This window comes from Scardinius erythrophthalmus (assembly GCF_964197995.2).
Source record: "Scardinius erythrophthalmus genome assembly, chromosome: 16".
Taxonomy (NCBI): Eukaryota; Metazoa; Chordata; class Actinopteri; order Cypriniformes; family Leuciscidae; genus Scardinius; species Scardinius erythrophthalmus.
The window spans coordinates 28102690-28117867 of record NC_138236.1 but is presented as its reverse complement, the minus strand read 5'-3'; positions in this window follow the sequence as shown (position 1 = coordinate 28117867).

Genomic DNA, 15178 nt, shown 5'->3' with positions numbered 1-15178 from the left:
GAGGGCAGGGTTTTACTCTAGCGCTCCTCCTCTCCATCTCTGCTCATAACAGACTAATGGTTTGAGGGGAGTGGTTAAGCGTTTCCCAACCCAAGTCCTCAAACCTACGTCATCAGGGAAGGTCCTCCAATGCAGAGGGGAGGGGCATTTTCAGATTTTGATTAAAGATTACGAAGCCAAATTTTTTTTTGTGTGTGGATTTACATGCATGGATGAATTGTTCACAACAAAACGATCAATTTAGGCAAACAAAGTAAATATGGTCAATTTTGATTTCATGTGGACTTTAATAAATAGTGTAGAAGTTTTATTCTTTGATAACCCTATTCCCATACTCAAAAATGTGTAACAAAATTAAAAACTGCATGGGCTAAAATTATGGCAATAAATAAATACACAAACATAATCACACCATGTTTGTTCGTTTGGCAGTAGGAGTTAGTCAATTCCATAATTAATTAACTTTATACACAGTTATTGAACTGAACTGACCTCAGCTGAAAAAATGACACTGTTTTTTTAGAGCTGATTTGAATTGAATTATGTTTACATCATTGATCATTACTTTTCTATTTATAACAGTAAAGCTGCTTTAAAACTATCTGTATTGTATAAAGCGCTATACAAATAAAAGTGAAGAAAATCAATCAATCAATCAATCAATCAATCAATCAATCAATCAATCAATCAATCAATCAATCAATCAATCAATCAATCAATCAATCAATCAATCAATCAATCAATCAGTCAATCAATCCACACTTTTATTGATGAGTTAGTTGTTGCAGTGACTATTCAAACCCAGCAGATGGCAATATGGCTTAAAAAACAATATCAGTGTTACTTTCTTGCTGCAGTTTCATTTCCTGAAGCACTGAGTATAAAATATAATGAACAGTCGATAGGTTTCCCATAATGTTGAAAATCTAATTTTTAAGACTGTGTTTATTTTAAAACAGAGCAACAATGCAATGTGAGTTGTCAGGTTGGAAGTACTGGTTGGCAAATTGGAAGTAATTTAGTTGGAAACTTAACAGACGTACACAGAACAACATTACTGCCACTGCTGCATCTGGACTATAATGAATGCTCTGAATAAATACATATCCCTATATACAGATATTCTCAAAGCATTCAGATCATTAGTTTGAGGTCTGTGAATGGGTTACCCAAAATGTTGCAAATCATACTTTTAAGATTATTGTATGTTATTTTAAAATAGAACAACATCGTAATGGGAGCTGTCAGGTTCAAGGGTAAAGCCCAAAGTCACCAAACATGAAAATGGCATGTTATTTTATTGAGGCACAGAAGCTCATTACATAATATATGAAATAAAATGGCTTTGTCAAGACAAGGTTTCAGAAATGAGTCTACATAGAGATTACAGAGAGTATCCCAAGACAGATGCATGTAATGTGATTACACTCTCTGACATTACTGGTAAGCCTATTGGAAGTCAGTTGATTGGAAACTTAACAGATGTACATATAACAGCATTACAATATCAACCACTGCTGCATCTGGACTTAAATAAATACTTTGAATGAATCCATATCTCAAAATACAGATGCTTTTAATGCATTTAGGTCATTAGTTTGAGGTCTAAGCACTGTACAATATCTTTTTGCAACTCTGTTATAAAACAGTTAATCTATCTATCTATCTATCTATCTATCTATCTATCTATCTATCTATCTATCTATCTATCTATCTATCTATCTATCTATCTATCTATCTATCTATCTATCTATCTATCTATCTATCTATCTATCTATCTATCTATCTATCTATCTATCTATCTATCTATCTATCTATCTATCTTTCTTTCTTTCTTTCTTTCTTTCTTTCTTTCTCTGTAACTAGGGGGCCAAGCCCAACCCCTGAAAAACAACCCCACACACTAATCCCCCCTCCACTAAATTTTACACTTGGCACAAAACAGTCAGGCAAGTACCATTCTCCTGGCAACCACCAAACCCAGACTCGTCCATCGGATTGCCAGACAGAGAAGCGTGACGTCTCCACTGCTCTAGAGTCCAGTGGTGTTCATGCGTTCATGACATCAAGGCTAGATTATTGTAATGCTATTATGGGTGGTTGCCCTGCACGCTTAATTAACAAACTACAGCTGGTCCAAAATGCAGCAGCTCGAGTTCTTACCAGAACCAGGAAGTATGACCATATTAGCCCGGTTCTGTCAACACTGCATTGGCTCCCTATTAAACATCATATACATTTTAAAATATTGCTGATCACTTACAATTCACTAATTGGTTTAGCTCCGCTGTACTTGAGCGAGCTCTTAATTAGAGTCCTTCATGTCTATTGCGATCTCAAAATTCCGGCCAGTTAATAATACCTAGAATATCAAAATCAACTGCTGGCGGTAGATCCTTTTCCTATTTAGCACCAAAACTTTGGAACAGTCTTCCTAACATTGTCCGGGAAGCAGACACACTCTGTCAGTTCAAATCTAGACTAAAAACACATCTCTTTAGCCTAGCATACACATAACACATTATAGACTTCTAGAATTCAATGTTAGGCTGCATAGTTTAGGTCAGCCGGAACCGGGAACACTCCCCGTGAATCCTGATGTACTTGTTACATCATAAGAAGGATGGCGTCTACGCTAATATTAGTCTCTCTGTTTATCCGAGGTTTACCGCTGTCCATCGTATCCAGGGCGAATCCAGATCTGATGAAGGACCTGCGCCTGGACATGATGACAACGCAGTCCTTGTCTCTCCCCTGTGAAGGAGCTCCTTCCTTTCCCTTTACCTCTGTACAGATAAAACATTGTTGGGATAATTCTGGTTTGCGTGGATACGCAGACGCGACAAAAAAATTCTGTATTATAAATTTTTTAAGGCCAGACAAGTAGTTTATTGAGGGTTGATTTGTAAAGAAGGACTACACGCCTGCGCACATATATATCCAAACGCACATACCTTTGGACTGAACACGTAATGCGCATGTGCGCGACGTCTGCATTTTCGCGGGTTTGCGTTTTTGAGGTTTGCGCAGAGATAATGGATAATCGTTTGCACCTTCGAACCTATTTCAGGAAGTGCGTTCTCGAGACACCAGGTACTGTTTTGTGCGGATGGGCGACCGGAGCACGTTAAGAACGGTGTTTAAACATTTCCTGTTAGAACGGTGTTGTGTTAGCGGCCCCTAAGTTTATAACTAATGATCTTCGCAACGGAAGTGAATCAGTCAATCAAAACTAACTTTAGCTGGACAATAACTTTATCCCAGAGCTGTTGTAAAGCCTAAAGAACCTGTTACGGTAATTTACTATTATCTCTGTAAAGCTGCTTTGAAACAATCCATATTGTTAAAAGCGCTATATAAATGAAGGTGACTTGACTTGACTTGACTCATCTATGGCAAGAATGAAATGAAGTTAAATGAAAATAAAGAGCTAGAGCAGTGGTTCTCAAAGTGTGGGGCGCGCCCCACTGGTGGGGAATAGAGACGTGACAGGTGGGGCACGCCAAACGGGAGGAAATTTTCCTTTTTATGCCTTTATATCTTTATCCAGACATCCCAACTGTCCCAGAAGTTCCAGGAGTCTCCCACATATTGATAGCGTCTCCTTGACGCCCGCAAATGAGATCCAATCTCCCGGAATCGTGCACTAGAGAGTGACTGCGCGCGCATGTGTGTGTGTTTGTGTGACTATAAAGGCATATTAATATTAGCGGAACAAACTTTCGTGCCCATAGATATATGTGTAGCTATAGCTATGTTTCGCGCCGATGGGTAGCAGGCTAGTGTGGGCAACAAATAAATTGTGCAATGCAAAACAGGCTCATTGCAGCCACTAATGCAGGGATAAATAGACCTGTCTTGCCAAATGGATTTATCTTCTTTCCTTTTTTAACAGATTGCAAAGTGGCACTTTTATTGCTTTTCTATTTTTGAACTTGATACAAATTTTGACAAAGCTGCACTTTTATTTTCTCTATTTTTGAATTTTATGCAAATTATGACACAGCTGCACTTTTATTTTCTCTATTTTTGAATTTCATGTAAATTATGACACAGCTGCACTGTGTATTTTTGAACTTGCTGTTATTTGATGTAGATAGTTAGTTTGTATTTAGATATAACTTGTTACTATACTGATACTACTTGTTAATTCAATAAATTTGAACATTTTATTTCTTTAGCATGTTGAGGCAGGTGGGGCTTGGAAATTCCCCCTTGTCCAAAGTGGGGAATTACCGAAAATGTTTGAGAACCACTGAGCTAGAGAGAGACAGCTTACTATGTAGCCTATTATTTATATCAACTTTTTCTTATTTCGATATCTTTAACTATCCTTAAAAAACTTTACAGGCATTACAGAAGACTAACAAGGACACATGAAAACAAACAAAAAACTAAAAACATCCATCCATCAAATGGTTGCGTGGTCACTTATGTGTATGGATATGCTGTTGGGTGTGTTTGCGTATTTGCCACTCATATGAATGTTTTATTAGGTGTGCATATATTCTCTGTTTATATCAAGTGTTGAATGACCAGTAAATGGGCTGTATGAAGAACTGTCACACAGTGCTAATGATCTCTGTTATGAAACAGAGATGCTGTCGAAACATGTTGACTGACTCCAGTCATCATCATAGTTATGAAACAGAGATGCTGTCGAAACATGTTGACTGACTCCTGTCATCATCATAATTCATGTTTAATTTGATATCACTCAGTTGATGTTACTCTAAATGGGTTACATTTTTAAGAGGGTACATATTCACCCAAAATGAAAAATTAGAGATTGTATTATTTTATTGTGAACAAGAGATGTCAAACTCGAAAAACAGAACAAAAAAGGTCCTATAAAAGTACTATAATCCTGAAATATTTTTCCTAAATGCACTATATTCTGAGTCCACTAAAGCCCTTCAACAACTTAAACTTAAAATATTATTCTTTGAAAATTGAAACCATAGCTCTCAAATCTCATAATCAAATTATTCAATTAACATTATACCACCAATTTATTCATCAATTTATCTTAGAGAGGCCTGGAGGATAACACATTGTCTAGAATTCCAAATTCATCTTACCAAATTTGCTTGGTGCAGGATACACAGTTCATTTTGCATGGCCGACAAAGGAGAATTGCTTTTTGTGTCCAGACGGCACTGCATTAAAACTGTACATGCCTATTGCATTCCTGGGTCAATTTGGACCATGTGGAAAAGTTTTGAATGTTACCATGTTATCGCTCGTCTTAAGTGAATATAAACAGTCTGAAGAGAAATTAGAAGTGTGTCGAAAAGAAATGAATTAAAAAAGGTCTTAACAGCAGCCTATTATACCTGCTGCTGTCTGTCCTTAATGTTAATCAAACAACAAAAGACAAAGAGAAAATCACTCACTGCTCTTGAAGGATCATAACTTTTGAAGCTTTAATAACAATCAGCGTATATTTAATGAATACTAGTGTTTTATTTCTTATAATCCAATATTACATTTTTCTATTACTTGAATGCTACTGTTAAATAGACCTACTGTACTTGAAAATCTTAAAGCCCTGCATTTGTCTTAGCATTTGTTATTTGCATCTTTGTTCTTATTTTTAATAACAAAAATAAAACAATACAAAAATATATATTTTGTGATGTATACTATCATTATCATGAAATAAAATCACTGATATCATGAAATAAGATTTGTGAAAAGATTGCCCACAACTAGTAATGTGTGTATGTTTGTTCTTTCTGTTTTAAAGGCCTAAGTTACATATATATTTTCCCTGATATTTTTTAGCCATTCTAAGTAAGGCCCTGTTTTCACCTGGCATTAAGATGCGTTTTGGTAGTTCGGATCACAAGTGGACGACGCTGCATACAGATGTAAACAGGGTCTAAAACGTTTTGAGCTTGTCCAGTTTTGACCACTTCCAGAGGTTGTCGAAAAGTTATTTAACCGGATTGCTTTCATAGTGAAAACGTTCATGTGGTCAAATACGTCTGAACAGCACAAAAGACCGCCTACTCTCCACCTACTGAGGGATATGAGGGAGACCGATAAATATCAGTTCCTGGACTCCTCTCCCAGGTTGGGTTATTCGGCGACCCAGTCGAGGGCTTCTCCCAATAGTTCTCGGCTGCCCAGAAGCAGACGGAGGCCATCCTGTCCTGGCAGACCGCTGCTGCCTCCACCCGTCCGCTCGGCGCTGAGGTCAACCTTCTGCAGCATCCTCCGCTATCGATAAGCCGTCGCAGCAGCCATCACCCAGGCCACAGCGTGGAGCCAGCCGCAGGAAGTCGACCCCGCCCATCCAGGCCGATGGCAAATGAGGTGGCAAGTGGAGGTGCAAACAACCCTGAGACGAGCGACCCAGAGGTGGATCAGACTGCTCTTCAGGAGATGGTGAACTCCTTCACCTGGAGGAGGGCTGGGTGGAGAATCCTTTGTTTCCTTTTCTTTTTGTTCTTTTTTTGCACCCACAATTTCTATAAAGAGCAGTTTCTGAAACCTCTGGGTCCCAAGAGGGCGCGCTTGGAGGTGTAAAACGCTATGCCATGTCACCCTCAGGCCCCTCTTCTATTGTCAGCAAGCAGCAGTGGCTGTGTTCCAGACGCACCGAAGAGGCCTCTGCACACTCACTCTGCCCCTCGACGGAAGCAGATACGTGTTGCATCACACACTCAGACCCAACTTCGGGCCGATGTGCCGTCCGAGTAGGGTCCCTGCATTCCGCCGCGCTGCCCCACCTTGGGTACGTCTGTCGTACTGTTGGTCCCGCTTGCACGGTGTCTGGGAGCCTGGCTAGCGCTTCCCAGCCTGTCTCACTGACTCATCCGTACCATCAGACTCGGCTATGCGATTCAGTTTGCCCAGAGCCCCCCGGCCTTCAGGACAGAAATCGCAGTCCTACTGGCGAAAGACGTGATCTAGCCAGTCCCTCCAGCCGATATAAAGACCGGCTTCTACAAGCACACACTTAATTGTACCCAAGAAAGGCAGTAGGTTACGACCAATCTTGGACCTGCGTGTCCTGAACACAGGCTGCCGTTCAAGATGCTTACGCAGAAATGCATTTTCAAGTGCATCCATCCCCAAGATTGGTTTTCAGCAATCGACCTGAAGGATGTGTTCTTTGATGTCTCGATTCTCCCTCAACACAGACCATTTCTTCGCTTTGTGTTCGAGGGGCGGGCATATCAGTACAAAGTCTTACCCTTTGGGCTGGCCCTGTTGCCCCGTGTCTTCACAAATGCCTCTGAAACTATTTCAGAGGCTCTTGGGGTATATGGCATCTGCAGCCGTGGTGACACCAAACTGGTGTGTTGTCGCCAAACTCTCAGCCCATGGTCAGACCCTTCATTTCTTCGGGCAGGTGTTTCCTTAGAACAAGTGTCCAGATATGTTGTGGTCACCATGGATGCCTCTGCCACCGGCTGGGGGGCCACGTACAACAGGCATGCAGCTTCAGGTCTGTGGACGGGGCCTCGACTGCATTGGCACATCAACTGCCTTGAGTTGTTAGCAGTACACCTTGTGCTGGGCCTCTTCAAAACGCCGCTACTACTGGTCCAAACATGTAATTGACTGTACATTTAGGATTCTGTATTTTGTATTTTTATCTCTGCGATTTCTTCCTCTCCGGACGAGGACCCGCTCTCAGCTTTGAGGAATTGGACATTTAGGTTGGTTATGCATTGAATGCACCATCGTTGGGTTCACTAAACACGGTTATCAGTCCTTATACCTGCTCAAAAAACTCGACTTTCAGCACAACTTGTTCGATGAGTTGTTTTGAATTTTACACATGAATTGAGTAAACTTAGGAATTTTATTCAAAGCCTAGGCTATGTTTTTGGATTTGTTAAATATGTTGTTGAATATGTTTCATAATATGTGTTATACAACAGATCTTTCTAGTTCTTGAATCTGATTGGCTGAGAGCCTTTTCCAGCCGTGCGATATTCACCCAGTAACTGAACTCTGACCGTATCACTCCGCTTGCAGCGACTGTCAAGCAAATCCACTATTTAAAAATAAAATAAAAAATAAGATTTTTTTTGTGCCACAAAATGTAGTTTTAAGAGTTTTTGTAGGCGAGAACGTAGTCATTTAGACCTCAAATATGTCAAGTCAAGTCACCTTCATTTATATAGCGCTTTTAACAATATAGATTGTTTCAAAGCAGCTTTACAGTGATAATAGGAAATTACAGTAACAGAGATTGTTTTGGCATACAGCAGCTCTATAATAAAGTTATTGTCCAGCTAAAGTTAGTTTTGATTGATTGATTCACTTCAATTGCAAAGATCATTAGTTATTAACTTAGGGGGCGCTAACACGACACCGTTCTAACAGAAAACACTCAACGTGCCCCGGCCCGCTCATCCACACAAAACAGTTCCTGGTGGCTCAAGAATGCAAGCCTTGAAAAATGTAGAAAAAAAGGTTATCTCTGCGCAAACCTCAAAAAAGCAAACCCGCGAAAACGCAGACGGCGTGCACATGCGCATCACGTTTAGTCTATAGTTATGCGCGTTTGAATATATATGTGCGCAGGCGTGTAGTCCTTCTTTACAAACCAACCCTCAACAAACTACTTGTCTGGCCTTAAAAATGAATAATAAAGAATTATTTATCGCTTTATCTGTACAGAGGTAAAGGGAAGGGAAGGAGGCCCTCACAGGGGAGAAACAAGGACTGCGTTGTCGTCGTGTCCAGGCGCAGGTCCTTCATCAGATCTGGATATGGTCTGGATCCGGCGGACTGCGGTAAACCTCTGGAAAAACAGAGAGACTAATATTAGCATAGATGCCATCCTTCTTATGATGTAACAAGTACATCAGGACTTATGTGAAGTGTTACCGGTTCCATCTGACTTAACCTATGCAGCCTAGCATTGAATTATAGAGGTCTATAATGTGTTATGTGTATGCTAGGCCAAAGAGATGTGTTTTTAGTCTAGATTTGAACCGACAGAGTGTGTCTGCTTCCCAGACAATGTTAGGAAGACCAAAGTCCAAAGCTTTGGTGCTAAATAGGAGAAGGATCTACCGCCAGCAGTTGATTTTGATATTCTAGGTATTATCAACTGTTAACAAGCAATAGACGTGAAGGACTATAATGCATTAAGAGCTCGCTCAAGTACTGGGGAGCTAAACTATTTAGTGCTTTGTAAGTAATCAGCAATATTTTCAAATTTATACGATGTTTAATAGGGAGCCAATGCATTGTTGACAGATCTGGGCTAATATGGTAATACTTCCTGGTTCTGGTAAGAACTCTGCTGCTGCGTTTTGTACCAGCTGTAGTTTGTTTATTAAGGGTGCAGGGCAACCACCCATAATAGGATTACAATAATCTAGCCTTGATGTCATGAACGCATTAACTAATTGTTCTGCATTTGTCATTGAGAGCATATGACATAATTTAGATATATTTTTAAGATGGAAAAATGCAGTTTTACAGATACTAGACACATTACTTTCAAATGAAAGATTGGTATCAAAGAGCACACCCAGGTTCCTAACCGACGACGAAGACTTGACAGAGCAGCCATCAAGTGTTAGACAGTATTCTAGATTTTTACGTGAGGAAGTTTTTTGTCCAATAATTAGAATCTCTGTTTTTTTTTTTTTTTCAGAATTAAGTAGTAGGAAATTACTAGTCATCCAGTTTTTTTATATCAGCTATGCATTCCGTTAATTTTGTGAATTGATAGGTTTCGTCAGGGCATGAAGAAATATAGAGCTGAGTATCTACAGCATAACAGTGAAAACTAATGCCATGATTCCTAATGATATCTCCTAAGGGTAGCATGTACAGAGTGAACAGCAAAGGTCCTAGCACTGAGCCTTGTGGTACACCATACTGAACTTTAGATCGATAAGACATCTCTTCATTTACTGCTACAAACTGATAACGGTCAGATAAGTATGCATGCTAATGCAGTTCCATAGTCTGGCTATCACCAGACCAAGCTCAATCTTTTAAGATTGATCACTGGTCTGGGGAGTCTGCTATGTATTTTCTACTGCACAAGAGGCGTAATCAACGGGCATAGTTCAAAGGACTCTGTACGCAATTGGATAGTCCTTCAACCAATCAGGCCAACGATCCGGGTGACGTACTTTGCAGATCAACAAGAAAACTCCAGGCAGGAAATGTGTAACTGAATGTGTTGATCAGTGGTTTGTGGAAGCAGCAATGGAGTCGAGCGATTTTTGCAGGTTGTGTAATAAAACATGAAAGTTAGTGGTATTTACACTCACTCGAGTGATTTGTAGCTAAAAAGAATAAAGATGAAAAACCGCACTCTCAAGGTATATTTTCATAGATTTATTGTTTACATGTCCACACAGACGCGTTTCGGCCTAAGCCATCATCACACACTTATGATGGCTTAGGCCGAAACGCATCTGTGTGGACATGGTAACAATAAATCTATGAAAATATACCTTGAGAGTGCGGTTTTTCATCTTTATTTTTGATAACGTCTTTATTACTCGCACCCATAAACAATTTGGGAGTTGAGCGTGCCTGCTCTCAATACTATTTGCTAAAAAGAAGCCATTGAGCATCGTCGAGAGGTTAAAAGAAATTGGACAGAGCCGTAACGACTCTGGAATTGGATTAGACTAATAGATCGACTATTTTTGACTGCCAAAATGCCGGCGGACACAGCTACAGTGAGTTGTTCAAAATCTTTCTTTTTAGTAAACTCTGTGTACACAAACAATGTTCTCAATGCTCGAGTTCATGTGTAGAACCCCTGGTGATACTTCGAGCAAAGTTTCATGTTGTGTCGAGCCTTCTTAGTGTTTTAAAAATAGCTATTTTTGATGCAATCATAGAAGTGCCCCAAGCACTCCCATTCAAAAGGCAATTTGACCGAAAACGAAAATACGGTCAAACTTATAAATTAAACGAAAGTTTGCCTTGGGTAGATTAACAAAAAGACCCTAGATTGCATTTTGGCGAGAGTTACCCTTTAAGCGCAAAGAAGCAACTGTGTCTAAAGTGCTGGAGAAGAGAGAATCAAAAGTTTCTGTCGCAATATCGAGTGCTTCTAAGCTAGCAGCAACATCTGCCCCTTTGCCTTTCAGACGAGGCTCATGTGTATAACAGTAATCTTGGGGGGGTGGACTCATTTAAAGTAATGTAATCGTCTAGTTTTAGCCAAGTTTCTGTCAAACACAGCACATATAGGTTATAATCTTTAATCATATCATTAACAATAAGTGCAATAATTTAATTTTATTAAATGGGAGTTTGGGAGTTTTTTGTATTTCCTAATTCGGGGAATAGACACAGTCTCTATATCTAGGTGAAATAGTCTCTATGTGATGGGATTTATCTGACCTCAGTGACGTGACTAATATGTGACTAATATTCATTATTAGGTACAAATTCATGATTCAAAGTGCCTATGTTACAATATGTTTAGACGCTTTCGCAGCTCCAGGACGTAAGCAGCTGCTCAACGTTCATGTACCCGCAGAGAACAGCGTCATCTCGGCCAGTCCTTCAGGAATTTGCCACTGGCTCTTATGTTGATAGTGGTTAAACATGAGATATAATTATTTTGGGGTACATCAAATGGGCAATGATTGGTCTTATCTATTACTTGTTCCAGAGCAAATCAATTTTGGTTAACGGTAAAATTAAGTTACATAACTTTATATTTAGGCTAAATATTACTTTAATTGAATGTGCTGCTTGTAAGTTTGACTGAATTGTTTGCTTGTTTATTTCCTATTGTCTTTTATAATGGCTATTGTTGTAAATTGAAATATTGTTGTTCAATAAATTTAATTTTATATCAATAAAATGCCGTATTGTGAAAGGATCGTGATATGGATCAGTGAAAGTTACATTATTACGCCATTTGATGGCGGCAAAGACTGTCTTTATGAGTGAGTCACAACAAGGAATTGTTTTAAGTGCTGTCATGGGAAGGAAAAAGTCGAACATATTACTTTCCTCAGCGGACTGTTAATTGATTGATTGGTAAATGAGTATGCTCCCAATTATTGTGGATTCCTCTCAGAATCATGTGACCATGCCATGTGATGTTTCTATTTAAGCTGCACCTGTACCAATAAACAATTGATTGTGTGTTCTCACTGCAACCTGTGTGAAGCATGTTTATTGTCTTTCGCCGGTATCTAGTCAAGCTCTGTTTAACAGGTTATGGGCCGAGATGCGTTGATGTTTTGTGCAGATACGGCGTGAGTAGCAAGACAGTTTGTCTGCACGTTTGAATTCGTGTCTCAAGGTTTGGAGTGCCAGCACTATGAGCGAAAGGACAAGTTCACGTTGGTCTCGTCTTGTGTTTGACGGAGACGAAAAGAATTATGAACTGTGGGAGACAAAGTTTTTGGGCCATCTGCTGTTGCAGAAATTGAAGGACACAATTTTGAATGGGCCCGCTGTGGGTGCGGATGCAGATGCAGATGCATTGGCTGAGGATGCAGCAAAGAATTCTGAAGCATATGCTGAACTGATCCAATTCCTCGATGACAAAAGTTTGTCCCTGGTCATGCGAGAGGCTGCAGATGACGGGCGTGGAGCACTCAAGATCTTGCGGGACTATTATGCTGGAAAGGGTAAGCCCCGCATTGTGAGTCTCTACACAGAATTGACTTCCCTGCAAAAGCTGAGTGGTGAGAGTGTGACTGACTATGTTATACGTGCCGAGACCTCAATCACAGCTCTGAGGAATGCTGGAGAAGTATTGAGTGATGGACTATTAGTTGCAATGGTTTTGAAGGGGCTTCCAGAATCATTCAAGCCTTTTTCCATTTTTGTCACTCAAAGGGATGAGACTCTCTCTTTTGCGGATTTTAAGACAAAATTGCGGAGTTTTGAGAGCACTGAAGGTATGCGCACAGCTGTGGCTGAAGACAATGTCATGGGGGTCCGGGTGCATCCAAGGAAGGCTAGTGCCCCGGCAGGCGTAAGGGTGCGGAGCACTGAGAGCGGGGACATTGAGTGTTTCCGTTGTGGCCAGAGAGGACACAAGGCAAGACAGTGTCAGCGTGATCAGCAGTGGTACAGCCAGGGCCAGAGTATCACATGGCGAGGAGGACGGAAACAGCAGCGGCAGGACAACGCACATGGGGTGTACGAGGAGACAGACAACACCTTTGCCTTCAAGTTGGTGACCAATGATCGTCAGCCAGGGAGCGGTGTCACCAGAAAGGGGTTGATGGTGGACACCGGTGCGACATCGCATATCATCACCGACCTAGCCAGGTTCAAGAGCTTTGACGACCGATTCCAGGCCGAGACGCACTGCGTGGAACTGGCCGATGGCACAAGGTGCAAGGGGGTTGCGGAGCGCAGAGGAGAAGCAGAGGTGTGTCTGGTCGACAGCAGGGGGCGGCACCTCAGTGCCACACTGAAGCATGCGCTGTACATCCCCTCCTATCCCCAAGACATCTTCTCCGTGAGAGCTGCAACTTCTGGGGGGGCAACAATGATCTTCAAGGAGGGTGAAGACGTCCTGCAGTATAAAGACGGTACACGTTTTCTTATTCATGAGCATAACAGGCTGTTCTATTTGCCTACTGTGCCAGTGAACAATGACTGTGATGATCAATGTATGAGTTGCCATGATATTCAGAAGTGGCATGAGATTTTGGGACACTGCAATTTTAATGATGTTCAGAAGTTAGAGAATGTTGTGGATGGTATGTCAATATAGGGTAAAGTACCCACGTCTATGCAATGTGATGTGTGTGTCCAAGGTAAATTCACTCAGAGTAGGAACAGAAAGCCCGATGTGAGAGCCAAGTCAGCTATAGAGTTGATACACACCGACTTGGCAGGCCCCATTGACCCAAAGTCCAGAGAAGGGTATAGGTACGCACTTTCTTTTACTGATGACCATTCAAGTGCAGTGTTTGTGTACTTTCTGAAGCACAAAAGTGACACAGTGGACGCCACAGAGAGGTTCTTAGCTGACACAGCCCCATATGGGAATGTTACATGTATCAGGTCTGATAATGGTGCTGAGTTTACTGGACAGGGTTATCAAGTACTACTTCGCAGGAACAGAATCAGACATGAGACATCAGCACCATACTCACCACACCAGAATGGTACTGCTGAGCGCAACTGGAGAACTCTTTTTGATATGGCTAGATGTATGCTCTTAGAAAGTCAGTTACCCCAGGAGCTATGGCCGTATGCAGTCCAGACAGCAGCAGTGGTGAGGAATAGATGTTTCAACAACCGCACCAAACAAACACCTTACTTTATGCTGACAGGAAGGAAACCTAATATGTCCAGGATGCAGAAGTTTGGTACTGTGTGTTATACCTATAGACAGGACAAGAAGAAGCTAGACTCAAGGTCTGACAAAGGCATTTTCGTTGGGTATGATAAGAACAGCCCAGCCTATATGGTCTACTATCCTGACAGTAGAAAGGTGATGAAACACAGACTGGTGAGGTTTATGTCCAATATTGAGGGACAGGAGACTGATGACGTGTCTGATGATGATGACGTTGGTGTGCAGGATAGCACAACCAGACCTGACCCTGACAAACCCAAGCAGTGCGACATTCCAGAGACTATGCTAGGTCCAAGCCAGATAAGTCTACAGTCAACTGAGGTCAAGCCAGAATCGTATTCTCCAGATACCCTGAGTAGAGAGAGGAGATACCCTGGTAGAGAGAGAAGGAGGCCAGATTTCTATGGGGTGGAGAGTGATCGGGTGCAGATCAGCATTGATTATTGCTATAAGATGTTTTCCAATGTACCTCAGACTTTCAGAGAAGCTGTGACTTCATCTGACTCAAGAGAGTGTGTAGATGCAATGGACGAGGAGATGAAATCACTGAGGGATAACACCACATTTACTTTGACCACCCTACCTGATGACAAGAAAGCAGTGGGGGGTAGATGGGTGTATGCTATCAAAACCAATGCTGATGGATCTGACAAGTATAAGGCCCGCTATGTCGCCAAGGGGTATAGTCAGGAGATGGGTGTAGATTATGGAGAAACTTTTTCTCCTACTGCCAACCTTACCAGTGTGAGAGTGTTAATGCAGAAAGCTGCTCAGGAGAATTTGATCCTCCATCAGATGGATATTAAAACTGCCTACCTACATGCACCGATTGATTATGAAATTTACATGGAACAGCCAGAGGGGTATGATGTAAAATCTCAGACAAATGAG